General features: G+C 38.5%; 1 protein-coding gene across 1 annotated transcript in view; it reads left to right on the plus strand.

Annotated features, from left to right (window-relative positions):
* Positions 1-16,478: 16,478 nt before the first annotated feature.
* The window catches only part of esr2a (estrogen receptor 2a), a 33,365-nt gene continuing 23,224 nt past the window's right edge, over positions 16,479-26,619 (plus strand). The window contains exon 1 of the mRNA XM_078799013.1: positions 16,479-16,529. The gene's annotated coding sequence lies outside the window, so the exon portion shown is untranslated. The remainder of the gene's footprint in view (positions 16,530-26,619) is intronic.

Genomic DNA, 26,619 nt, shown 5'->3' on the forward strand with positions numbered 1-26,619 from the left:
TGTGGTGGTGGTGGTGGTGGAGGGGGGGGCATTTAAAGGGCCAGGAAGGTTTTTTTATTGGGCTGTTGCTATCACAACAGGAAGGAAAAACCCTCTCTCTGCTCTTTGTCGTCAGCTTTACCCTCACATCCGCCTGAGGCCATCACACGCCAGCCTTACCAAAACACCCGGCTCGGGAGGGGGAGGGGGCGGGGGCGGTGGACACAAACCCCAGTGCCTACTATGTGGCCTTCAATGATTTTATCCTGTCTCTCAGTTGTTTGAGCTCTGTTTGAGAATGATTTTTTTTTTTTTTTTTGCAGTATTTTGAGTTGGTAGCAAGTGCCTTTCTACGAGCCGCCTCCGGGCTCCCAAGTCGCGCTGCCCAGTTTGACCTCCTTGGTTCCAAATCTCAAACGTCTCGGTGTGCATTTAAAGAGTTCCATTTCACAGCAACGCCATTCAAGGTATTTGATCCAAAAAAACAGAAATGAATACTCTGTACATATGTGTAAATACAACAAAAAGGAGTCGCTGTGTATATTTGAAATAAGTAACTTAAGACAAGTCACACATTTTTATTATTATTATTTTTATTATGATTAATATTATTTTTTTTTTACAATGCCATTCCTTTTATTTATGCCAGTGGAAAATAGGAAGGTTTTATAAAACGTCCAAATCAGTCCCACAGTTAAGAACCTCGACACTGACGTACCACCAATGAAGGACTTTTTGAAGGGTTTATAAATGGTTTGTTTTCCCGTTTATTTGTGTTATGAAATGAAAATGTTTTTTTCCCCGCAAACCATTTCTAAGCCCGTCATAAACCCTTTTTGTTTCAGGTGCCTTCAAGTATCGAGTCATGCTTTATTTGTGTCATCTTTTTATGTTTTTTGGTTTGTTTTCACAAGTAACTCTTTAAAAAAAAAACAAAAAAACTGTGTGTTGTATTGTGGCGTGTTTTATTCGCCTTAGGTAAAAGTGCTTTCCTTGTCTCACGTTGCGTTCATGATAGAATTTGTGGGTGATTAAACCAATGGACTATTGAAAAGGCTCTTTTTTCGGTCCGATGTGGACAAAACGCATGAGCTTCATGTTTGGTTTCAAGGCTTTAATGAAGGGAACAATGTTTGCTGTTGCTACCGTGCAGCTGTGTTTGTTTCAGTTATCGACTCAGTCCAAAAAAATAATAATAATAATAATAAGGCTCATATCAAAGTTGAACCCCCCCTTTTTTCATACCATGTAAGACCATCATATTTTCTGTTCATGGGACACAGCAAAAATAAAGAATTAAAGCGGCATCACTGCTGGTGTAAAAACTGAATATGCATATTTTCATTCTATATCAGTTTTGTACAAAGGAAAGGTTTTCATTCTTTTAGTGAATGTTTCATGGGCAGTTATTAAAGCTCTTTTCACACTTTTTCATCACGCTTGTGATATTTGGATTTCTGGAAAAAAAAGCATAATAAAGAGGAAAAAATATAGAAGTCACACTGGATTATGATGGGAGCTATTATCAGAGCACAAACTAAACCGCAGAACATGAAATAAATATGTTTTGTTGAGGGCTGCATGGTGATTGAGTGATTAGCACGCAGACACCGGGTTCGATTCCACCCTCAGCCATCTCTGTGGAGTTTGCATGTTCTCCTCGTGCATGCGTGGGTTTTCTCCGGGTACTCCGGTTTCCTCCCACATTCCAAAAACATGCTAGGTTAATTGGGGACTCCAAATTGTCCATAGGTATGAATGTGAGTGTGAATGGTTGTTTGTCTATATGTGCCCTGTGATTGGCTGGCCACCAGTCCAGGGTGTACAACAGCAATACAACATAATTGTCACACTATGTCAAAACTTCATGTTTGCATCCACAAACGTGTGTGTATTTAGTTTAGGGCTGCACGGCGGTCGAGTGGTTAGCATGCAGACCTCACTGCTAGGAGATCCGAATTCAATTCCACCCTCGGCTATCTCTGTGTGGAGTTTACATGTTCTCCCCGTGCATGCGTGGGTTTTCTCCAGGTATTCCGATTTCCTCCCACATTCCAAAAACATGCTAGGTTAATTGGCCACTCCAAATTGTCCATAGGTATGAATGTGAGTGTGAATGGTTGTTTGTCTATATGTGCCCTGTGATTGGTGATTGGCCACCAGTCCAGGGTGTGCCCTGCCTCTCGCCCGAGGACAGCTGGGATAGGCTCCAGCATACCCCGTGACCCTCGTGAGGATAAGAGGTAGAAAATGAATGAATGAATGAACAACCGCAGCTTCAATCTCCAAGCTATGCATCGTCTTGTAATTAACTCATTCAATGCCATTTTTGATGATTTGGACTGATTTTTCAAGGCATAAGTAATATTGTGTTCTTGGGTTATACACACATGGAATACAACAAAAGAAAGATTAGACTCTCATCTTTCATCAGAAAAAAATGTTTGTTTCTACCGTTTCCTGTTCTTCAGTAACCAGCAGTAGAACACAGCTAAGTTTCAGCAAAATATCAGTTCTCAACAAAATACAAGGCTTGTTGTGAAAAGCACTTCAATAGTGTTTTTACTTCCTGGTTTCTGCAAAGCGTTCTTTTACATGCCGAGTTCTTCTAAAATGCACTTCTGCCACCTTAGGGCCGTTTTTACGGCTTGAAACTGCACCAAAGGTACTCTCTTTTATTGTGTAGTTGCATCATCACCTCTTCAAATGTAAAAATGGAATTGAGAGCAAGGGGTTGAACAACAAACGTACGTCTTTGGCAGCGAATGAGTTAAACAACACTGCTGTGTAAAATACAACAATTCTCAAGTCACGCAGGTATCGTGTACTGTAATTATAGTTGCACAGTACTTACAGACAGACGTGTGTTAGAAAGTATTTTGTATCCGGAATGCTCAGTATTATTGATTTTGTGTACCTGAGTGCGTTGCAACAAGCTCAACTAAATGATATATAGAAGTAAATATAATGTTGATATACAGGAAGTCACAGCCAGCCAAAATATGAAAAAGTGCGACTTATAGTTCGGAAAATACGGTAGACACTACAAAAGTCCTCATGAACCTGCTGTTTATTATTATTCAGTGTGTTTTCTTGCAATTTTTGGGTGCCTGACCTTCTATGGAAATGATCTATTTAGGGAAACAGGCCACTGAGTTATATATTATGCTCGTATGTAGTCAGCAATATTTCCCTTATGCTGACGTCAGGAGAACCCGATACACATCATATACGTCCTCAGGCATGTTTGTTCACATAAAACCAAGTGTACTACGCTGTATCCTCACTGGGGAGACAGGAAGTGGTGGTCTAAGTGAGGCTGGACCTCCACTTGCACATTCAGGCTATTGATTTGGAAATAATTGGTCACAGAGGGATTGAACAAAGATAACTAACCAGATGTTAGAACGGTGTTCAAAAAAAAAATCTAATTCAAAGCAAACTACTCTTCATTATGATGCATTCAAGAAAACTGGTAAATTGGAAGTTTAGAACCTGTAATGATAAAAAATCCTAATCATCGACATAGGGGTCCAATATGAAAAAAAAGGTCATTTTACAAGAATAAAGTCAAAAATATTGACAAAAAAATATCTGCTTTTTAGGAGAATATTATATTCATATTATAAGGAGGAAAAATATGAAAAAAAAAAGTTATGGGAAAGGTTCTCTGATGAGAATAAAGTCAAAATATGGGAATAAAGTCATTACTACAAGGAAATTTACAAAACAAATGGGAATAAAGAGGGAAAAAATAAATTTGTTATTGTTATAAAATGTCATTTTAGTAGCATGGAACTGAAATATGAAAATATTTTTTATTATTTTTAAGTCATATTATGAGAATAAAGTCAAAATATGGGAATAAAGTCATTACTACAAGGACATTTACAAAACAAATGGGAATAAAGAGGGAAAAAATAAATTTGTTATTGTTATAAAATGTCATTTTAGTAGCATGGAACTGAAATATGAAAATATTTTTTATTATTTTTAAGTCATATTATGAGAATAAAGTCAAAATATGGGAATAAAGTCATTACTACAAGGAAATTTACAAAACAAATGGGAATAAAGAGGGAAAAAATGTATTTGTTATTGTTATAAAACGTAATTTTAGTAGCATGGAACTGAAATATGAAAAGATTTTTTATTATTTTTAAGTCATATTATGAGAATAAAGTCAAAATATGGGAATAAAGTCATTACTACAAGGAAATTTACAAAACAAATGGGAATAAAGAGGGAAAAAATTTATTTGTTATTGTTATAAAATGTCATTTTAGTAGCATGGAACTGAAATATGAAAAGATTTTTTATTATTTTTAAGTCATATTATGAGAATAAAGTCAAACTATGGGAATAAAGTCATTACTACAAGGAAATTTACAAAACAAATGGGAATAAAGAAGGGGAAAAAATAAATTTGTTATTGTTATAAAATGTAATTTTAGTAGCATGGAACTGAAATATGAAAATATTTTTTATTATTTTTAAGTCATATTATGAGAAATAAACAAAGTTTTAGCAACATTAGGTGGGGGGGATGTTATAATACAGTCATAAAGTCATGTTGCAAAAAGAGACTATTTACATGGAAAGTTGAAATATATTGGAAATTTTCAAAATAAAAGACATAATGAGCAAAGTGGCCCTTGCAAAAAGTTTGGACACACTTGATCGACCTGATAGAAAAATGGCATTGACAAAACAACGGACACTGCTTAATAATGTGTCAGTTTTAAAAATTCCCAGTCGACTTGAATGCAGCATCCCTTTCAACACTTCAATACACTGAGCTGCGTTTTGTATCACATGATGAAAAGTTGCTCCATCTTTCCGCCTCCGTGTTTATCTCCGGCCCACGTCTGTGTGGGCTGACTGGGTTGGATCAATCGATCCGAACACCCTCAGCATCCTCTCTTACTGTATATCGCTCGGAGTACACCAATAGAAGCTCATCTCCTCTTCTGGGCCCATGCTGTCTCCACCAATGGGAGGCTGGCGTGATCTTCCTCCTGGCCACATGAAGATGTGAATGTTTCATGATGGGGTGGGACACTCCCATGGGTGCCCACGTTAATGGGACCTTTTCTTATTGGGATGACGGGATCGGCTTACTAAGAGGAGGATAACGTTTATGGAATTAGTGTCTTTGTTGATGGTGACTAATTGTGTGTAGCGCTATAGAAGGGCTGACATATTGACAGCCCTTTGTGATATTCCAATGACAGCGTGCCCTTGTCCTGTCAGTGTATCAACTTCCCCCCCCACCCCAAAATCATGTTTATTTCCTGGCACCAACTACTCCTTACTCCTGTGTGCATCAATACAGCGCAGTAAACTGACACCAGACTAGAGAGGTAGCCAAGGACATCTTTGTAGTACTACAGTACATCCATCCTGCACCTAGAGGCCTACAACACCACTGAATACTTCTTAAAAAGCATGAATAAATTCATTTTGGGCCATCAGTGATTTATTTCAACCATTCTATTTCCATGGTAGAATGATTATAAAATATACATGGTCAACAATTTTCGATCGAGTGGTTAGCGCGCAGACCTCACAGCTAGGAGACCAGGGTTCAATTCCACCCTTGGCCATCTCTGTGTGGAGTTTGCATGTTCTCCCCGTGCATGCGTGGGTTTTCTCCGGGTACTCCGGTTTCCTCCCACATTCCAAAAACATGCTAGGTTAATTGGCCACTCCAAATTGTCCATAGGTATGAATGTGAGTGTGAATGGTTGTTTGTCTATATGTGCCCTGTGATTGGCTGGCCACCAGTCCAGGGTGTACCCTGCCTCTCACCCAAAGACAGCTGGGATAGGCTCCAGCACCCTCGTGAGGAAAAGCGGTAGAAAATGAATGAATGAATGAATACATTAATATGAATATTTTAAGTAGTGCTAAAACAAGGGTGCTCAAAGTGTAGCCACTTCCGACCAGCAGCTGTTTTTTTATTGGCCTTCGGCATTTCCTCCAAAATATCAGTTATTACTCCCAAAGATGTATTTATATGTCGTTTACATTTTTTTTTTTTGGAAGAGAGGCACAAACATTTTGGCTTAATATAGTATATGGCTAAATTTGTGTCAAAGTGAAAGTTATGTTTGAAATGTATCTTTCTATTTTGATATTTTCCTGAAACTTACCTATGTTCTACTGCTGATTACTAAAGAACAGAAAAGGGTAGAAATATGAGAGTGTAATCTTTCTTTTGGTATATACCATGTCTTTATAGCCCAAGGACACATTATTCTGTGTGCCTTGAAAAAACAGTCCAAATCATCCGAGAGGTACGGCTTTTGAAAAATGGCTGCGATTGAATGAACCAATGGTATATATTATTAAACATTATAGTGGATCCTTGAGATGCGGATATTGAGGTTCTCATTGGGAGTGACCAGGATGGATAGGATCAGTAAGGAGCACATCAGCGGAACATTACATTACATTGTTTGAGGCCTTGGAGATAAAGTCAGTTATGGGACATGTCCAGAGGAGCGATAGTGAATATATTGGTAGAAGGATGCTGCCAGGTAGGAGGCGTAGAGGAAGACCAAAGAGGAGCTTTATGGATGTAGTGAAGGAGGACATGAGAGAGACAGATGAAGAAGACAGGGTTGGATGGAGGAGATTGGTTTGCTGTGGCGACTCCTGAAGAGAAAGCCCAAAGAGAAAGAAGTAGAAGACAGTGGATCCTTACCTGTATTACTTACCAGGAAAACCAGCGAATGTAAAAGTAATGTCTGTTGAACGCCTGTTTTTGACAAGTGGCTGTGTCAAATCTTATTGGGTGGTAGTCACTCGGCTACCTTTTGGAGGACCTTGCAAAGAACCCCAATTATAGGTCTCAATGGGCGTGAATAGCCCCTATTATTACTATATTTGGTAATGGGGTGTCACAAGAGATTGGATCTACAAGAAGAAAAGGAGACAAGTACAATTAAAATACATGACAATATATTGTCAATATTACACTCTGCTGTACTTAATGTGTAAGATACCAGCCCCACCCTACACACACCGAGACAAAGAGACTGTATGACAGAAGGTCTTGCTCTGTTCATGCCGTTGTTCTATGGAACAAATCTGCCAAAGTGCTGAAACCAGTGGAAACAACGTTTACAACATCAGTTACTTTGTGTTTTGTTCTCGGGGAAATGTTTTTATTGATACAGAGTCATTTTATATTCTCTTGAACTGACAATTACAAGGGTGAAGTTAAGTGTGAATTTACAGCCACTTTCCTACCTTGCAGTGCGTGTCCATGCACATTCGCTGACACACACACACACACACATGCTTGGTGTTGGTCGTTTTAGCTTTGAGATAAAAGCTGTAGGTCAGCTGACACTCAACATGCGTACATACAGTATACATGTACAGTATACATGTGGCCTTGCTATGTTGGCTGCTACATACTCTGTGCATGTCTGTTTGTGCATGCTCAGGTGTCAGTGTGCGGCGCAACCCAATCCGCTGTTAGTGATACGGAAGGTCAATTTGCACCTCTATGAGCTTGACTGACGTTACACAGTGTCAAATACTCACACGAGTTTAGAGGAGACTACTTACAGAACAAAGGCATCGGGCTAAAGCGTGATGATAACCATAGAAGAGTGGAAAGAGCGGCACAATTGTCTGTCCTGGCTGCTCAGTATTATATAAGTGAGACTAAACTAAATGTAAACATTGAGGAATTTCTTATTTTACATGTATGGGTATGTCATTTTGTTTCTTTTTAACTTGTACGGCAGCCATTGTTGCCATTATAAAAAATAAAAAATAAAAAATAAAAAATAAAAAATAAAAAATAAAAAATAAAAAATAAAAAATAAAAAATAAAAAATAAAAAATAAAAAATAAAAAATAAAAAATAAAAAATAAAAAAAATAAAAATAAAAATAAAAAAAAAAAATAATAAATAATAAATAATAAATAATATCCGTCAAAATAAAATAAAACACACACACCCATGCTCACCTCAGCCTTGAATTGAAAAGGCTTTGACTTGTTGCATTCGTAGTGAATTATAAACTATATATTACCCAAGTTATTTTGCAATATGATACATTCCTGTGTCGGTCGGGGCATGTCACAGAAATATGTTGAACCATGTGAGCAATTCTAGTCGGTGTGACTCATAATCACGAAATAAGCCGTGTTGATGTTTGGTTTCCTCACTTACTGAGATCGTATTCCACAATAGAAAAGAAAACATACATATCCTCCGGCAGCACTTTCACCCTCCATTTAAGATGAATGTTGTCGCAAATGTGTAAGAATTAGGGATTGCTCAATTTTTGCCACTTTAATTGCTGCACCTATTTGTGGTGTGAATAGCTTAGCAATGCGTATGCACATTGTAGACACCTTTTAAAAAGTGTATTAGCAATGTCAAAAACAATTATGAAGTAAAACACCTTATTGGATATGTCTCATTTTCTGTTAAAACAAAGGCAGTGACAGAGATAAGGGGGATGGGGGGGGGGGGGGAATCAATAAATCAAAATCCCATTTGATTCTTTAATCAATGGAAGATTTTTTTTTATTTTTAAGTCATATTATGAGAATAAAGTCAAAATATGGGAATAAAGTCATTACTACAAGGAAATTTACAAAACAAATTAGGAATAAAGAGGGAACAAATAAGTTTGTTATTGTTATAAAACGTAATTTTAGTAGCATGGAACTGAAATATGAAAAGATTTTTTATTATTTTTAAGTCATATTGTGAGAATAAAGTCAAATATGGGAATAAGTCATTACTACAAGGAAATTTACAAAACAAATGGGAATAAAGAGGGGGAAAAATAAATTTGTTATTGTTATATATGTATATATATGTTATGTTATATATGTTAAATATGAAAAACATTTTTATTATTTTTAAGTCATATTATGAGAAATAAACATAAATAAAGTTTTAGCAACATTAGGTTATATGTCTATTTGACATTATAATTGTCAAATAGACCTAAAACAATTATGAAGTAAAACGCCTTATTGGATATGTCTCATTTTCTGTTAAAACAAAAGCAGCGACAGAGATGGGGGGGGGATCAATAAATCAAAATCCCATTTGATTCTTTAATCAATGGACTCAACTCAAAAGGAATGACCTTCCAAAAAGTGAGCGGGGGTCAACTCCATCTGCTCTCCATTCAAAGAACCAGGAATAAGTGAGAGAGGGGGGGAATGGAAAGATACCGTGATGGAGCATCCGTCCATGGTGGCCATTGGAGGGTGAACCGGCAGTACTGGGGGTAAAATGGATACTTTGTGTCTATAGGAGTTCCAAATGAGGGTACTTGATGTGATATGCTTTGGATCATGCGCTATCCTCTTCCTGTCCGAATTCCAGAAATATTTTCTGGACAATCTGCCTACTATATATTCTTCCATATTCCATATTATACACCATAATTAACTGGCAAAGACTCCAATGTGTGGAAAAAAAAGTATTTTACACGACACGAATGTATGTGTTCATTGACTGAGGGGGAGGGACACTATGAACAGATGCGGACCAACCTTATTTTATTGTTATGTCAGTTTTACCCGCCTACAAGGGTATCATTGTACTGTTAACTTAAGCCAGTAGGAGCTTATCAGTTGCTCAATTTAATATATAGTAGCCTTCCCTTGATAGGCAATAAAAATAACAGACGTCCTGCATTCATAATATGGAGGGGTGGCGTGGGGAAGTTATGCAAATATTGACAGGTATTCCAGAGTCGGAGAAATAAGGGATAAGATTAGCTTACATGGATAGGCCGGCAAGGTACAAAGATGGCAACAAAGGGATGCGGAGCAAAGGACTAAATTAAATAAAGCACTTATTTAAAAATAGCAGGAAGCTAGCAAAAGCTAACAAGAGACTTGCTAAATAACGCTAGGCTAAGAAAGGACAGGAAAAAGCGCAAAATACCCAACAGAATACATGACAGGAAACAGATGGAACAGTAAAAGCATAAAAAAGCACAAAACAGATAATAAAGGTTGCTAACAAATTTGTTAGATTCTGTCCATAGTTGACTAAAATTTTATTTTTTTTTCTTTTTCTTTTTTTTTCAGACTGCTGAATGCCAAATAAGCCCGTCTACCTGCCCACACGCACAACCAAAATGTAATTTAATGGCCGGTAAATTTAAATTATTGTTATTTATTCTAAATTATTTTAATTATTTGTACACATTACTGTTTACGCTGTACATTGTTCATATTTGATGTAATCTATTTATTCTCCACATTATTATTTATTATTTATTATTACGCGGGAGCCAGGCAACAACATGTTATTGTGCAATGACAATAAAGAAAATCTATGTCTATGTCTAATGCCGTTGACAGATATAATTTTGAAATATTAAAAAATATTTTTGTCTTGCTGGGAATCACCAAATACAGTAACTACTGCCTGAGCTTGTTTCGTAAACAGAGCTTGGGGAGGGCAGAAAGCTTATCTGGCTTACAGCCATACCCATATAAGGAAGTCCACCGCTTTGTGACATCACAAAGGGGCAGTTTTACCACGCCTTTTGAAACCGAGTGTTTTGAGTCATCCTAAACTTCTTCGAGGGCTCATTAGCTGAAACTTTGGTGTTGTTTAACACAATACTACAACATTCTAACTAGACTAAAAAGGAAAAAAAAAGCACAATAGGTCCCCTTTAACACAAATTTGGCTGTTTATGTATCAAAAGAGGCTGTTTATAACAAACCAAAAACATTCTATGCAAAAAAGAAACACAAAAGGCATGGTCAGCAACAGCCGTGGCCACCCCCCATGCAGTCAGAATGGTACAGTCTTGATCATATAACATTTTTATATGATTGAACGGTGAGATTGATAGTGAATATTCGTATGTATGTCACAGTGTGTGAGTGACAAACGTATTCTGACATGAACGCAAACTGCACGAGACTAACAGATTCATTTTGAAACACAGGTTTAAAGTCAGCACACATACATCATTGTAATTCCAACTGGGAATCTTGATCTTGGGATGGAATTTTCTCTCCTTTGATGTTTCTCCAAGGGTGCCTATTTATACAGTCACCACTTGTTGTCTGGAAAGTGCGAGCCTGTGTTGCTCTGTAGGTCCTCACTGTACACTCGTGTATAAACACAGTCGGGCTCAGAATGCTGCCCTCTTATCGACAGGAACCCAAAGTTCCTCCAGTGGAAATGTCTTTGTTCCCCTCTCGGCTGCCACACAATGAATGCGACTCTCTGGAGTCGTCTGAAGGCAGAGCTTCACAAGGCTTCACTCATTCCACGCATAGCACAGCCGAGGCGCTGACCTTGGCGACAAGCTATTAAAATTGTTTTCAAGGCAACGTGCGCATGTACAGTCACCTTGCTACTCCCATCTATCTGACTAGTTTGCTTCAATGGATCCACAATCTTCAAGAATGTTTACAACAAGGCAACGTTGGAGCACAGGAAAGACGGTGTCAGAAAACATCTTAAAAAGCATCCCATCTTCTAAAATGAGAATGTTAGGACAAAGAAAGCTAAAGTCTGACTGACAGTTCCCACATCTGACAGATTGTTTATTTATTTTAAGATGTGTAGCAAAGCCTCCTCAGCCAGCAAGAAGGTGTTCCCTTCATCTTCATCTTTAAAAAAACCTTAAACTGTATTATGGAAAGCAGGAAGTGAACAAATGTAACAGTTACTGTGCTATATATATATCACTATATTGACAGTTACTATGGTAACCGTTATGTCATTGTATGGTCATATCACCTCATACTTTGGTACGGGACAAAAAAAAACAACTTAAAACTATATTAGGAAAGCAGGAAGTGAACAAATGTAACAGTTACTGATTGTAAAAGTACCAGATGGAGGGGTAGAATTTAATAAGCTTTGCTTCTTCCTACTCCTTTTGGACATGTGGAACTTGGAACTGATTATGTGATGCATTCAATTGTAATCTGATGCATGTTCAAATGAAATAAAACCATTACCATTTGCGTAAAATAGTGTGTTTGTGTTAAATATATATAATTTTGGACAATTTTGTTAACTTAATGCCCATGAGTCAAAATATTTGCCCTCTAAGGAATATACTATAGAAAGTAAGGTTGGATATATCATTTAGAGTAGTTACTTATAGTTAAGTTAAGTATAGTATTGTCCCTTAAGAAGCCATTGTCCGTGTTGACATATTACCATTTATTATATCGCAAAAACAAAGCCAACAAGAGCGGGACTGACAGGTTTTTCTCAGGTTTGATGCTCTTGGGACATTGTCATTGATATATCAGCATGCCCAAGTCAGACGGAGACAAAAGCAAAGGCAGCAAAACCCACACACAAACAGCAACTGAAGGTATCACCAATGATGAAACACCATACTACGTCCATTGTGGTGCTTTATAAAGTCAAAAATAAGTCAACATTGTGTCTCCGTCCAAATACCTTTGGACTTAATTGTATTATCAGGAATCGTCCACACTAAACGCACCAAGCATGGACTTCAACGTAATGACTGGCCTCACGTCGGCAGTCAGTCCTGAGCTCCATGCAGGACAAAATGCTGTTACAGCTGCCTTTTTTCATGGCGTCTTAACCGCATTACACTCCCCTCTCAAGTCCAGATCCGATTTCCCTGTCTGACGGGACTACTCTGTGACAAGAACGTCTGCCTTTTAATGTTGTAAAAAAAAAAAAAAAGTGTGTTCTTCTGTCCTAAGCCACCGATCTCTGCTGGGTAGATAGGAACAGGAACTCAGGCAGACAGTTGGGTGCTATCAGTGTAGTCTTATCAAACAATGTTTATTTTATGGATTTATGGAACATGACAAGGCAAGGGGAAATATAGCAATACAGTAAAACTACATGATATGATATAAGTATAGTTTAAACGGCTTGTGTAGATAATTATGAGGACTTTGTTGTTTTTCCAGGTTTATGAGGTGTAGCTTATTTTTTCAAAATTGGGAACAACTCACATCACATTAAGATGGCGTTAGAGGTTCCGTGGTGAGATTCCCACACTGATCAGCCGCTAAATGCAATAACGTGAATGAGACTGTATTGCATTTGAAAGTGTTCATCCGCTCATCCTTTCATGTCCTTTATTCCCACGGCCGGCCGTGGGACTTTCCAAACTCTTTTCCAAACCCGTTGGGATTCGTGCATTGTTCACTAAGCCACACCAGCATTTTAGCAGGAGTTTCATCCTTGGTCAAACACACAATGACAAAATATTATTCTCTCTCTTGGGAGAGCTCTTACGAGAGAGTTGGATGCTTCCACTTCATTTTAGGTGTGAACGGAAACAGACAAGACTTCGGTGACACTCAACCTACAGCCGACACCTGATAAAGAGCTTGAACGTGGCACGGACACCAGCAGGCGCCGAGCCAAAGATAAATCTACGGCGGCGCTTTCACGATGAGGCCTGAGAGTGCTGAGAGGTGAAAGGCATGTGTGGAAAGGAGGCGGGAATGACGCCTCTCATTGACTTCCTGTGTCCCGTCAACTAGCTGACTGTGTTGGTTTTAATCCAGGACAGAAAACTAATCGAAAAATCTTTGTATGCCATGTTTATTTTTTAGCAGGTCATTTCCTGGTCATAGCAGAAGACAAAAAGGAACAGGACTAGGGATGCCCGATAATTATCGGCCCAATATCGGATTTTTGATCTGGCCTGATCATCGATATTTTTAAAATGCCGTTTACAACACATATGTGTTCATTCCACCACAGCAGATGTGTCATGTTACACGTCGGTATCGGTTGATTCATTGGTTGATTCTGGGTGTGTGCAACACTTTCACTGTGACTCAAACCAATAAAACAAAGAATGATTCCTCCAAAAAAAAGTGAAACAAATCATTTAACACCACAGTTTTGTTTGTCCATATACGACAGGGGTCTCAAACTCAATTTACTTGGGGGCCACTGGAGCTCGGGTCTGGGTGAGACTGGGCCGCATCAGGTTTTCCAAAAAAAAAAAAAAAAACACATTTATTAAAAACAATTTTTTTTTTTAAAACTTCGCTTTGGTTCCAATTTTCTACAAGAAAAGCTCTGATAAAACATTCCACTGTTCTCAAGTATTTTACTTTTTATTTTTCTACACAAAATAAGATGAAAACAAATAAACAAATCAAGAATAAAGAAAATCAATCAATCAGTAATAAATAAATAAATATAATAATAATAACAAAACGGCAAATAATAAAAACTTAAGAAACCACATATGGTTGGTGGGTAGACAAATTATTTTTTTCAGATTAAAATGAACAAAGCATTATTAGAGCCCTGTAGACATGACAAAACACGACTATAGTCACATTTATACTCTTTTTATTTACAACATATTGCGCAACTGCAGGGTCTTGAGACACATGCTAACTCGCAAACTAGAGAGCTAGCGACCTAAACGGTAGCCTTCAAGTTATTTCCTTTAAGCTTAAATAGCCAAAAATTTACCACTTCCACACGGATAGGGAGGATAACTATTAACAGTTATTTAACCTTTAACATGAACATTAATCAAACGTAATAATTTTTCCTGGGTACATGATACCATACAGCATCCATGTCAAACTTGCGCGGGCCGCACTAACATTAAACTTTCATATCAAGGCGGGGGCCTCAAACTAGTGTCCCGCGGGCCGCATGTTTGAGACCCCTGATATACGGTATTAACAAATATGGGCTGCATTATGGGCTGCACAAACCTCGTACGACACCCACACACCACAACAGCCTTACATGATACGCACCTAGCATACACGAGTTGGACGCCTTACTCACGATCTAAAAATGCTACCAACAAGGACGAGTCTGCGGCTGTAGTTACTGCCGGCCACTTCCTGGTTTATGGAAGATGACAAAAGGTAACAGGCCAATACCAATTTTCATTTTGGGATGGGTGGAACAGTTGAGGACACACCACATTTTTGTTTGTACGTATGTCCGTATGTTAGCTACTGGTTCTATTGTGACTCCAACCAAAAAGAATAGGATTATTCCCCCTAAAAAAGTGGGAGCAAAAATAGCGAAACACCACATAGTGGCTGTGTTCGAAACCGCATACTTACCTACTACTCATACTAACTCTTGAGTATGCAGTGTGTCTACATTGGCAGTATGTCATTTTTGAGTATGTGAGAAGTTCACGGATGCACACTGCATTCACCAGAAATGTTGAGTATGTATCATTAGCTTACTACTCAATCTCAAATGACCGAGGATGCAACGCGACGTGACGTCACACCACAAAAAAAACGTAGGCTGAACACTGAGCAGCAGGATGGACCAAACTGCGGTGTCAAACAAGATATATTGCGAGTTAGTTCGCTTCTTGTTTTCAAAGTAAAAGCAGTGTTTTATCACTATGTTTTTTTTGTATGAGAAAAGTAAGGGTGTGTTTTATTTTGTGAAAATATCCTGAAGTGCGTTGCTCACTTCGGCTAGCTTAAATTTTGCTTAATTCATTCGAACGAAATTGTAAACGGTTGCCATTTGGACAAATAAATGACACACTGGGGATCTAAAAGGCCACTTTCTCACCTGATTTTAAAGAAAATGTCAATAAAGTGATGTATTTAAAGAGTTTAGAACTAAAGTGAAATCAGCTTCAGCCTGTTAATTTTGGCTCAGGTAGGAGCGCAATGCATTGTGGGTTATCATGGAAGTATGTAGTAGTTAGTATGAGGTTTTGAACACAGCCATTGTCTGTATGTTAGCTAGCAGGCTACTTCCTGGTTCATGGAGAATGACAGAAGGTAAGAGGACAATACACACAACAATACTACAGTTCCATTGTGACTCAAACTGAAAAAGAAAAATGATTCCTCCAAAAAAAGTGAAAAATAATAATCCACATGTTAGCTAGCAGGGTACTTCCTGGTTCCATTGTAACTTAAAATAAAAATATATATATTTTTGAGGGTAGAACAGTTCCATTGTGACTCAAACTAAAAAAGAAAAATAATTCCACCAGAAAAATAATAATGACACCAATTTTGTGTTTGTCTGTCCACATGTTAGCTTCTTTACTTCCTGGTTCCATTGTAACTTAAACTAAGATATTTTTTAACTGTTCATTGTGCCTCAAACAATAATAAACAATGATTCTTTAAAAACATTGGTAAAAAATGCAAAACACCTCATTTTGTTTGTCTCTATGTTAGCTAGCTAGCTACTTCCTGGTTCATGGAGAATGAATAATAATATATTATGATATAATATATTGCAAAAGAGCGGAAAAAAAACACATGAACTACAACTTTCTGTTTGTATTTCAATCTGTATGTTAGCTTGCAGGCTACTTCCTGGTTCATGGAGATGGAAAAATCAATCAGAAGGTTTCTTTGGTCATTTTGGAGTAATTCTGCTGCCAATCTAACAAAAGCAGACCTCCTGGCAGACGTAATAAATCCTGTGCTGAAAGGTTTTATGGTGTTACCTATACTCCTCTTCTCAGTGCCTGTTTTGACCCTTGCCTATTGATTTTTCTCCACAGAAGGAAGGAGTCAATACAGCGATGTGCATGACTGCTGCAGCAAAGAAGGTCAGTAAGTTTACAGCCAAACGAGGGCGAGGTTTTTGCTTTCACACACGCAAAACAAAGAAGGAAGCCTGAAAACAATATTTATTCATTTGGGTTTTAGTTATTTGATGTGTGTCACATGTGGAAGGTATGACTGAAGAAGTAGCTTGGTTATTAGATTATTCAATTAAGGTGGCAGGCATTAGTGCTAATGTCAGTATACTAACAAACACATTTATTGTGCTGGAATAGTGGAAAAGTGGCTTATAAGCAACTGAGGGATCATGCGATGTTTGGGAATGCAATGTTCATTCAAAATGGCTATATTTATGGCATTATTTACAGAAAAATATATATACTGTGTCAAACCCTTATAGGCCACCAGGAGTTCCATTGTTTTCATGAAAGGTAAAAAGATAGCAAGATAAAATAAAAATACAAAACCAATTTCCACCTAACTTTGTAGAAGGGCTCAAGGAAGACACATTTTCCTTTTGGTGAAGATATGGATTAAAGGACTAAGGAATTTATTTATTATAGATTGAAATTCAGTGGAAATCCACTGTTTATTGGACTTTCAAAATATGATTTTTTACCATTATTAGAGCCCTCTAAACATGAAATAACACCCCTACAGGCACCTTTACACTCATACTACCCAATATGGTAGATATAATCAGAGGAAATTGACTAATTAAGACATAAATAAGGCTCATGCTTATGTGTGTTTTGATAATTATCTTCTACTCATGTGGACAGGAAGTGAGTAAGTCTGGCGCATGTTACTCGTGACACCTAGCGGCCAGGGTAGACTACAGTTCATGAACGTCTTGTACTGTATTGCCTTAAACTGTATTTAATGCTTGAAGATGCTTAATTTAGGCCAATAATATGCAGCATTCCGCCCTCGGCCATCTCTGTGTGGAGTTTGCATGTTCTCCCCGTGCATGTGTGGGTTTTCTCCGGGTACTCTGGTTTCCTCCCACATTCCAAAAACATGCTAGGTTAATTGGCCACTCCAAATTGTCCATAGGTATGAATGTGAGTGTGGATGGTTGTTTGACTATATGTGCCCTGTGATTGGCTGGCCACCAGTCCAGGGTGTACCCCGCCTCTTGCCCGAAGACAGCTGGGATAGGCTCCAGCACCCCCGCGACCCTTGTGAGGAAAAGCAGTAGAAAATGAATGAATGAATGAATATGCAACATATGCTTGAATATCTATGTTTTATAGTAAACCACAAACCAGCCATCATTAACGAATGAAGACACTTTTGAAAAACTGCAATAGTGTAAGGAATGGAGCTTCATCTGCTGGATCTGGACTCCACTTGTTGGCCCCAGGTAAAGTGGAATGTAACGGTAAAAAGTGTCCTTTAATCAGATCTTCATCTGAAGATGACATGTGCCAGCCCTCCATGTTCAATTGTTTTTTTCAAGTTTTTCAATTGAACAGTTGTATCTTCAGCTTAACATTTGAGGCACCTGAATTAAATGTTCTGCAACTTACTTTTGAACCTCTTCTGGGTGGTTAGAGTTGTGTGTTGCCTAGCAACCAGCATCACTTAAGCATTTATTCTGGGACCACCTCTTCAGACCAAACAAAAGACAAAATCAATCAGTGTAAATGCAAAGTAGACATGCAAACAAAAGCAAATGATATTTAACAGATACATCATTAGATACATGTAAGACTAATGTGGGAATTGTATCGGTGTATTTGGGTATAATCTGCAGTACAGTACATGCACTTGCTACACTTGATAATACTGCCCCCTACTGGTGGAATATAACCCCAATGTCTTTGTCTGCACATTAACTTGACAACAACCAATCTCATCAGGGTCAGAGGTCAAAAGATTTGTTCGCGGGGGTGGCTAAAATGGACTAATGGAAATGGAGGACAGTTACATGGGCTCAGTATTATTCGTGTTTCCTCAAACACACCAACACGGCTATTAAACACGCTAATGAAAAAGATTGCTTTACAGTACAATGGGAGCTGCAGAGTGGCTTAATGATTAGCGGTGTTCCCGTGTTAAAGCAAACCATACCATCAATGGAGTGTTCAACATTCCAGGCTTTTATTCTTCCTTTTGTTGCGGTTGGCCTATAAATCAGCAGCCGCCGTCAAAGTCCGTGACACCGGAGCACAATGTTAGTGATGTTTGTGTCGTCAGCTGCAGCCACGCTGGCGACGTCAGCATCTCGCACATTTGTGACCTGCTGAGTGCGCAGCCTTTTAAGGTACTCTGGCGTTAACCATCAAGTTAAGCATGCCCAGAGGTTAACCATTAACCAGCACTTCGGAGCCTCACGTTTGTATTCGTCATCGGTGCAAATCACATGTGTTTTATTTTGTGCACCTGCAGTAAAGACTCTGAGGAGTATAAACGCACACAGCAGGCCCGTCTTAAGGCCAAATGTGTCGCCCTGCTGAGCGCGAGTTGTAATCACAACGGGCAGGTGGTAAAAGCAGCGACTTGCACACATCACACAGGAGGATTTATGGCCCAGCTGGTGTGAGGATCACACTAGGAAACGACACACACAGCTCACTCACTGGCGGCAAATTGTCATCTATTAAATTCATGCATTTGTGGTTTGTATTAAATGTCAAACTGGTCCAAAAAATGCATCAAAGAGCAAAAACAACAATATTATGAAGACTTGCACAATATCATAGACCTGTATATTTTAGATAAAAATTTAAAAATAATATGTATATACTGTATTTGTATATGGTTTAAATATACAGTTAATGTTATGTATCTCATATGGTGACCTCCCAAAAGACAGATCTGACTTCCACTTATTGCAGCTAATGAGTGTGGAAACAAACCTGTAAGTGATCCGTAAAATAATGAATGTGCATAATGATGACCTAAATGGAGGCAAACAGCAGCAGATGGGACAGGAGTGCATCCATGATGGGGGCGGTGAGGGGTTCAATTTGGGCAAAAAGGGGGGGAGGAAGCGGGGTGGGTGTCTGGTGATAGAGTGCTGTCTTTTCCATCAGCCTCATTAGTTAATTATATTGTCAGGGATCCCATTAGTGTCTTACAGTTCACTGAACTCCTCCCTTTGTATCAACATCTAGCTGTGTGTGTGTGTGTGTGTGTTGATTTGTGGTTGATGTGTGTGGTTGATTTAAATGACATCAAGGGAGCGCCCCCATCAGATTAAAAAAAAAACAATCCATGCACAAAAAGTTGAGAAATTATTTTTAAAAAAGACTTTTGAATCTAATGTACAATATGTGAAATGAATATATGCCTAAAAATGGCTTCCCCATTTGTAACATCCACCAGTCGACTCCACCAGTCGTCTCAACAGAAACGTGTTTGTGTTTGAGGGGGAAACTAAATTGTGTTTTCATTTGGAATTTTAATTTTAGCTATAATTTTTATTGTAATAATTATAATTTAACCTAAGTCAAAGTTGTTTTCTCATGGTTTGGCTGGTCCTGCGACTTGTACTCCGGAGTGACAATACAGTATACGTATGTTTCTCTTTCCCACTGACAGCCACGAGGGGGCGCTCTAAGCTTGTGTGCCAGTATCTGCTACCACTGAAAGTTTACAGTCAACTTACAAAAACAACTGAAGGGCTATCCACACTTAAACCTTTTCAGGCCGTGGAAGCACTCAAAAAAGGCAGAAAATTTGATATTTTTACGTTTGGATTTTTGACAAAGTGGGAAGGGGGTAGCGTTATGCAGTTCACTTTTCCGCTGCACGAAGAGGGGTAAAAAAAAGGTTCCACACTTGCATTGGTGGCTCTGAAAAACACAAGAAAGGCAAAAAATGCAATTTTTTTAGGTGTGATTTTTTGACTAAAGTGTTAAGTGTAACATTATGCAATTTATTTTTTTTTCTACATGCTTCAACTACACTATTCTTCTCCAAGAACAGGTAGAAATCTCCCGCAGTTGCATCTGGGTCCTGGAAGCACTCCCAAAAAGAAGAAAATAATAAAATATCACATTTCTAAAAATTTGTTTTATGTTTGGATGTTTGGCAAAGTTGACATTAGGTCATTCAAATTGCTTCAACTGCACATTCCAGCTTCAAGAAGAGGTGGAAACCTCTCATTGTAGCATCGGGGGTCCTGAAGCACACAAAAAAGTTTTTTTGAGGTTTGAAATTTTCACAAAACTGTAACATTATTTGTTGTACTTCAATAATTGGTCAAGCTTAATAAAACAAAATTAGTCTGGTAATAGGGCTGCACGGTGCGTAAGTGGTTTGCGCACAAGCCACACAGCTAGGAAACCAGAGTTTGATTCCACCCTCGGCCATCTCTGTGTGGAGTTTGCATGTTCTCCCCGTGCATGCGTGGGTTTTCTCCGGGTACTCCGGTTTCCTCCCACATTCCAAAAACATGCTAGGTTAATTGGCCACTCCAAATTGTCCATAGGTATGAATGTGAGTGTGAATGGTTGTTTGTCTATATGTGCCCTGTGATTGGCTGGCCACCAGTCCAGGGTGTACCCCGCCTCTCACCCGAAGACAGCTGGGATAGGCTCCAGCACCCCTGCAACCCTCGTGTGGATAAGCGGTACAAAATGAATGAATGAATATTCTGGTAATACAAGAAAGCCTTAATTGTAACTAGCAACTTCTGTATTAACTATTTATTGTATAGAAGCCTTTTTCCCATACTGGGAAGTGTGGGTGAAAACCAGGAATCCTAACGGCTGCACCATTTGGGACAGGGTTAGGTGAAAGCTCGGTACTGGACGGTACCAGTGCCTTAGTGGTGTAAGTTACTAAATATTCCACTAGGCGGCAGTGTAACCCTACTTGTGTTGAGTTCATGTAGCTCAGTCTTTCATGGTAACATGCATGGGATTTTAGAATTGAATTGTTTGATTTCCATTCATGTTATTGTTAAATATAATGAACTCAGATTTACCATTAGACCACAATTAACCGTGGACACTGACACATGCTTTTAAACAAGCTTACTACAGTATGGTTCCTTTTCTCTTAAGAATCAATAAAACAATAAAAAGTACACAATCAGGAATGATGGTGCGGCTGGTTTTCCTGGATCTCTCTAATTCACCACCAGTGACAAACATACTGTTGTGTATTTACCGGTGACTCACGTCTCGCCTTATTTAATCTATGTCTGAAACTGAGCTGTGACCAGTGAACTTTAAATCTGTCAGGGAGTAATGGAGCCCTCATCAAAACAAAACCTCATAAAGTCGTCTTGCGTCTCCTCGCTAGACAGTGATGGCGTGATTCATTTGCAACAAGGCAAACTCAGCCAAGTCATTAAATGGCTTTTAAGTTCAGTCAGGGAGAAACACAATCACTTGATTTTATGGATTCTCCAAGGCAGAAAATCAGCTGAATTATTGCGGCCTCAGGAACACTATATATTATTTTGTCCTGTGATTGACTTTCTGTTATTTATAGGATACAGTTCTAGAGGTTTCCAAGTACTTTAGCTCCGTTTACAGGAGATCTAAAGGCTCCATAAACTTATCAATCATAGATGATTTTGGCTGAGAAAACTGGTTGCCAGCCAATCACAGAGCACATACTGTACTGTATAGACCGTTCCACTTACATAACACCTATGGGTGATTAACCTAATGTCAGAGCTAGAGTTCAACCCAGAACCTGACTTGACATTTGTGAAACAAAGACACTATCTGAAACAAGATAATCAAGAACCCTATCAGTTTCCAAGGTTTGGCCATAGATACTAGGTCTCTCTACTAGTTGGTACAGATGGTAACCGGGTTCCCTCAATGTCAATCAGTGTACTGTTATCACAGTGAACACAATCCACTCTTTGATGCTAGTTGGTAGCTGCTAATTTTCTCCTATTTAAAAATGAAACGAGATGATCAAGAACCCTATCAGTTTCCAAGGTTTGGCCATAGATACTAGGTCTCTCTACTAGTTGGTACAGATGGTAACCGGGTTCCCTCAATGTCAATTAGTGTACTGTTATCACAGTGAACACAATCCATTCTTTGATGCTAGTTGCTAGCTGCTAATTTTCTCCTATTTAAAAATGGCATAAGAAATCATCCGTTCCGGGGTCAAACTGTCACCATTATAACAGCTTTTAAACAGTTTAAAACTGTTTCTGTGTAAAAAGTTTCAGACGAGTGTAAAAATATGTGAATCACTGCTGATATGAAGTCAAAAAATGTTGAAAAATAATTATGATGACGCTTCTGACCAGAGTTGGACAAATACTGTCCCCAAGAAGTAATTTCATGAGTGAGAGCATTTCTCTTTCATAAATGTAATTAGTTTCCAGTTTATGAAAAACTTATATAAAACTTCAATGGCTAGCGTGTGCCACTGAGAACTTGATAAAAAAAGTGCATGATGGAATGATCTGCTTGTGTTTTGTGTTGACGTCCGTCAATGAACGCACCTCGCATGTGCTTGTGGAGAATCAGGAAGTGTTGGTGAGGAGAGGACACGGTGGCGGAGACGTATACACTGTTGGGATGTATGATGTATACACTCTGTCGGGATGTTTTAATAATAACGGTAATGGCGTTGTCATGTTTGGAATATGAATTCATATATACAGTAATATATATATATATAATATGATATATTATATATATATATATATATGAATATATGAATTCCTGTTACTGGAATACAGCAGTGGCATTCATTAATCAAATCAAATCAACTTTATTTGTATAGCACTTTTCCTGCAAAAACATGCAACACAAAGTGCTTTACAGAATTGAAAACAATTACCACAATTAAAAGGAAAAACAAATACTAAGAAAGCCCCTCCTTCCCACCCTCCATACGAGACACACACACACACCCACACACACACACAATCACACACAGTAGGGAGACATGGCATGGCACTGAGGATCAAGGAAACGCCACCTTTGGGGCCGTCCACACTGGGAGGAGCCGCAGGCCGTGCCATCGGGGGACCAGCACCCGGGCCCCCCGACTCCGACAGATAGGCGGACCCCCACATTAAAGGGAGGAAACCCCAGCCGGCCGGGTCGAAGGGACTCAAGAATGGCACCCCCTCAAGAGAACCAACACAGCCCCCAGTGTGGAGGACCCCCCTTATGAAATACTGGAGTTAAAAGCTAAAGACTAAAAGCATAAAATAGGACTAAAAAGATAAAAACATAAGAAAAGTTAAAATATTAGTTAAAAGCCTGATTAAAAAGGTGTGTCTTTAATCTTTTTTTTTTTTAAATATCAACAGTCTCCGCAGTCCTCCGCATTACCCGGTTATATCCCAGTACTGTTTGCACATCACACATTGGACTTGTAATGTAATGGTCTGATTTATCATACAAGTGTAAATAGAGGTTAGCCATATAAAACAATGATGACGCATCACACTGGAATCTTACTGCTTTGAATGCTTGTCTACTCGTGTCGAGTCTTGGAATAGGTGTTGCAAAAAAGCCACCACTTCCTGAAGTGAGCCGTCCTCTGGTACCAAGAGGTGTTGGGGGTTCGAACACTGCAGAGGAATTGGAGCTTTAGAGGTTGATCTGTGAAAATGTGCAGTTGACATAAGGTGAAGGTCTTAATGAGAGGAGGGTCCTGGACAATTCCGAAACCAGGTCTAAATATAACCCTTATCAATGGAATGTTTTCGATGTAATCTTAATGTAGAGCGTGTCTGCCCCATGGAATGAAGCAGGAAGACTGTTTCCCGGGAGAGAAACTGGAGATTTGGAGATGGAATGACAGACATGGAGGAACAGATGAATTTGATTCATGGCTTGATTTTTAAGACACTACCATAAAACAAACTCTAAAGCCACAAAAATAAAAATCTTAAACCTGGGAAATAAAGCAACTGATAATCATTTCTCAGAATTAAACGTTAAATACAGTAACTGTGTGGGCTGTGCGGTTGCACACTTTAGTCTGGATGGTTTTAATTGCTTTTCAGTCCAGCTACATTACTCCCACATCACAACGTGTACCAAGAGAGAATGCGAGGCACGGCGCTCAGCGGCAATAAATAACCACTTCAGTCCATTGCAGGAAACCAGCAGCGAAAAAAAAAATGACATGCAAATCTCTGCTGTCTCTCTTCAAATCTCTCTCTCTTTCACACACTCCTACACACTCTGTGAAGTCTTCCTTTATTGTGGTCAGTTTTTTCTGTCGGATATGCATTTTGTATGTAATACAGAGTAGTGATTCAATTGTGATTCTGGTTCTGCTCAACCGTGTCACATGAACATTTATTGTTTTTCTTCCATAGGTACTTTTATATATAATCCCACATAGTTTTCACTAAAAAAATGCATTTTTTGTAGCATAAGTTAAACATAACCACACAATGTTACTCTCTTAATATGAAAACAATGGACAGATGTTTGGGACTGTAATAAATACACCACATATCTTAGGACAAGAGCTCTGCAAATCAATTCCGTAAAACATACAGCCAAACAACATAAAACATCAAATAGTAAGTTACTTTTGGCATTTTTAAAAAAATGTTGGTTTGGACAAGAAAAAAACCCAAAATTTTAAACCTTCCACATTTTTAAATAATAAATTGTCTTTTTGTAATCTGCAAAAATGGCACTTGATTTGAAAGATGGGAGATTGTTAGTCAAGATCCAGCTGTATAAGCCTTGAGACATAAATCTCTAGATTGCAGTTTGGTCTGGCCTTGACTCGTCTGATCAAAAGGATTCTTCCCATCTGTCTTTTTTCCTTTTCAGAGTAAATTTATGTACGTTTCAGCATGTCTGAGGCTGATTCATTCTATCTAGTATGGTAATACTATCAGGGAGGCTGGCGTCAGCCAAGCATTTTTGTTCATTAAACTCACCAACCATTCCATTATACAATATAATTCTATTGCATTTTAATTCTACTGATGTCTCACCATTTGGAAGGCACAGTCAACCACATTATTAGTAACTTATCAAGCATAACAGCGGTATCCCACAGGGCTATGTGCTTAGTCCCCTGCTCTCTACTATGATTTAAAAAATGACATCATTCTTGACGATAGAAAGAAAAATCCCAACCACATTTTTGTATCTTGCACTACAAATATTGTGTACTGATTTTGGATTATGACAACTTGATTCATAAGTCTTGTACTCATCCATAATACAGGGTGTTTCATAACATTTGATATCACTTGAGATGTGAATATCACAGAAACTACACGGTCAATGTTAATGAAAGTAAACAGGCTTAATGTTGAACAATATACGATTCATTCCTCCAATTTTGAATGAAAAATTCCAAGATATGTGGATTTCATAGCTGCTTTCACAAATGTGAGACACGGCACATGAGTTGTGGATTGTAGTGTTTCGTTATCAAGCGTTTCTTGACCGTCTCTTCTGGTTTTTGGTCGTCCATATCCATTGGTCTTGCACAGACTTTGAATTTTTTGCACCATGTCCAAACCTGCATTACTGTTGGTGACTGTTTTGACAACTCCCTCACTAACGCATGCTGCACCTTCTCGTTCGACGGGAATCGAGCATATGCCAACACACAAAATGCCTTTAATGTTCCACGGAAGGGTATCTCTACACCTCAAATTTTCAAATTTTAGACCTGTTTTAAAACGTGCTGTCAAAATGAGAAAAAATTAGAACGGGACTTTAAACTTGCAAAATATCACATTTTTTGGAACACCCTGTATCATGCAGATTTGCAGTTTTATTTTCAGCTCAAATATCAATCATTTCACTTTGCATATGTACAATCTGAACAACAGTAAAATGAGTGTTGAGGAAATATATTTGAACAATCCTTCACAAGTGAAGTGAACTTGCAGTTTTTTTTCTCGCCGCAGTATATGCAATTTTGCATGCTGATGAGAAATTGATGTCAAACTGGTGTGAAGTATGTGTAAACTACCAGTGCACTAAGAAATTTCTGCACATAATTTCCTCTGTGATCGTTTGGAAGGCACGGCAACTGTGTGCAAACATTGTGGGCATGTCTTATTCACTTGAATGGGCTAACTTTTTTACCGTCTCTTCGGTGGAAATATCAGGCAAGGGGAATTCTCAAGTGGATTGTTCTTGTGATCCTTTGTTAATAACTGTCCATAATGCCTAAAGTCCCTCTCCTACACTGTCCATGCTTTCT

This window comes from Doryrhamphus excisus, linkage group LG19 (assembly GCF_037039965.1).
Source record: "Doryrhamphus excisus strain RoL-2023G ecotype Guam linkage group LG19, RoL_Dexc_Guam_v1.1, whole genome shotgun sequence".
NCBI lineage: Eukaryota > Metazoa > Chordata > Actinopteri > Syngnathiformes > Syngnathidae > Doryrhamphus > Doryrhamphus excisus.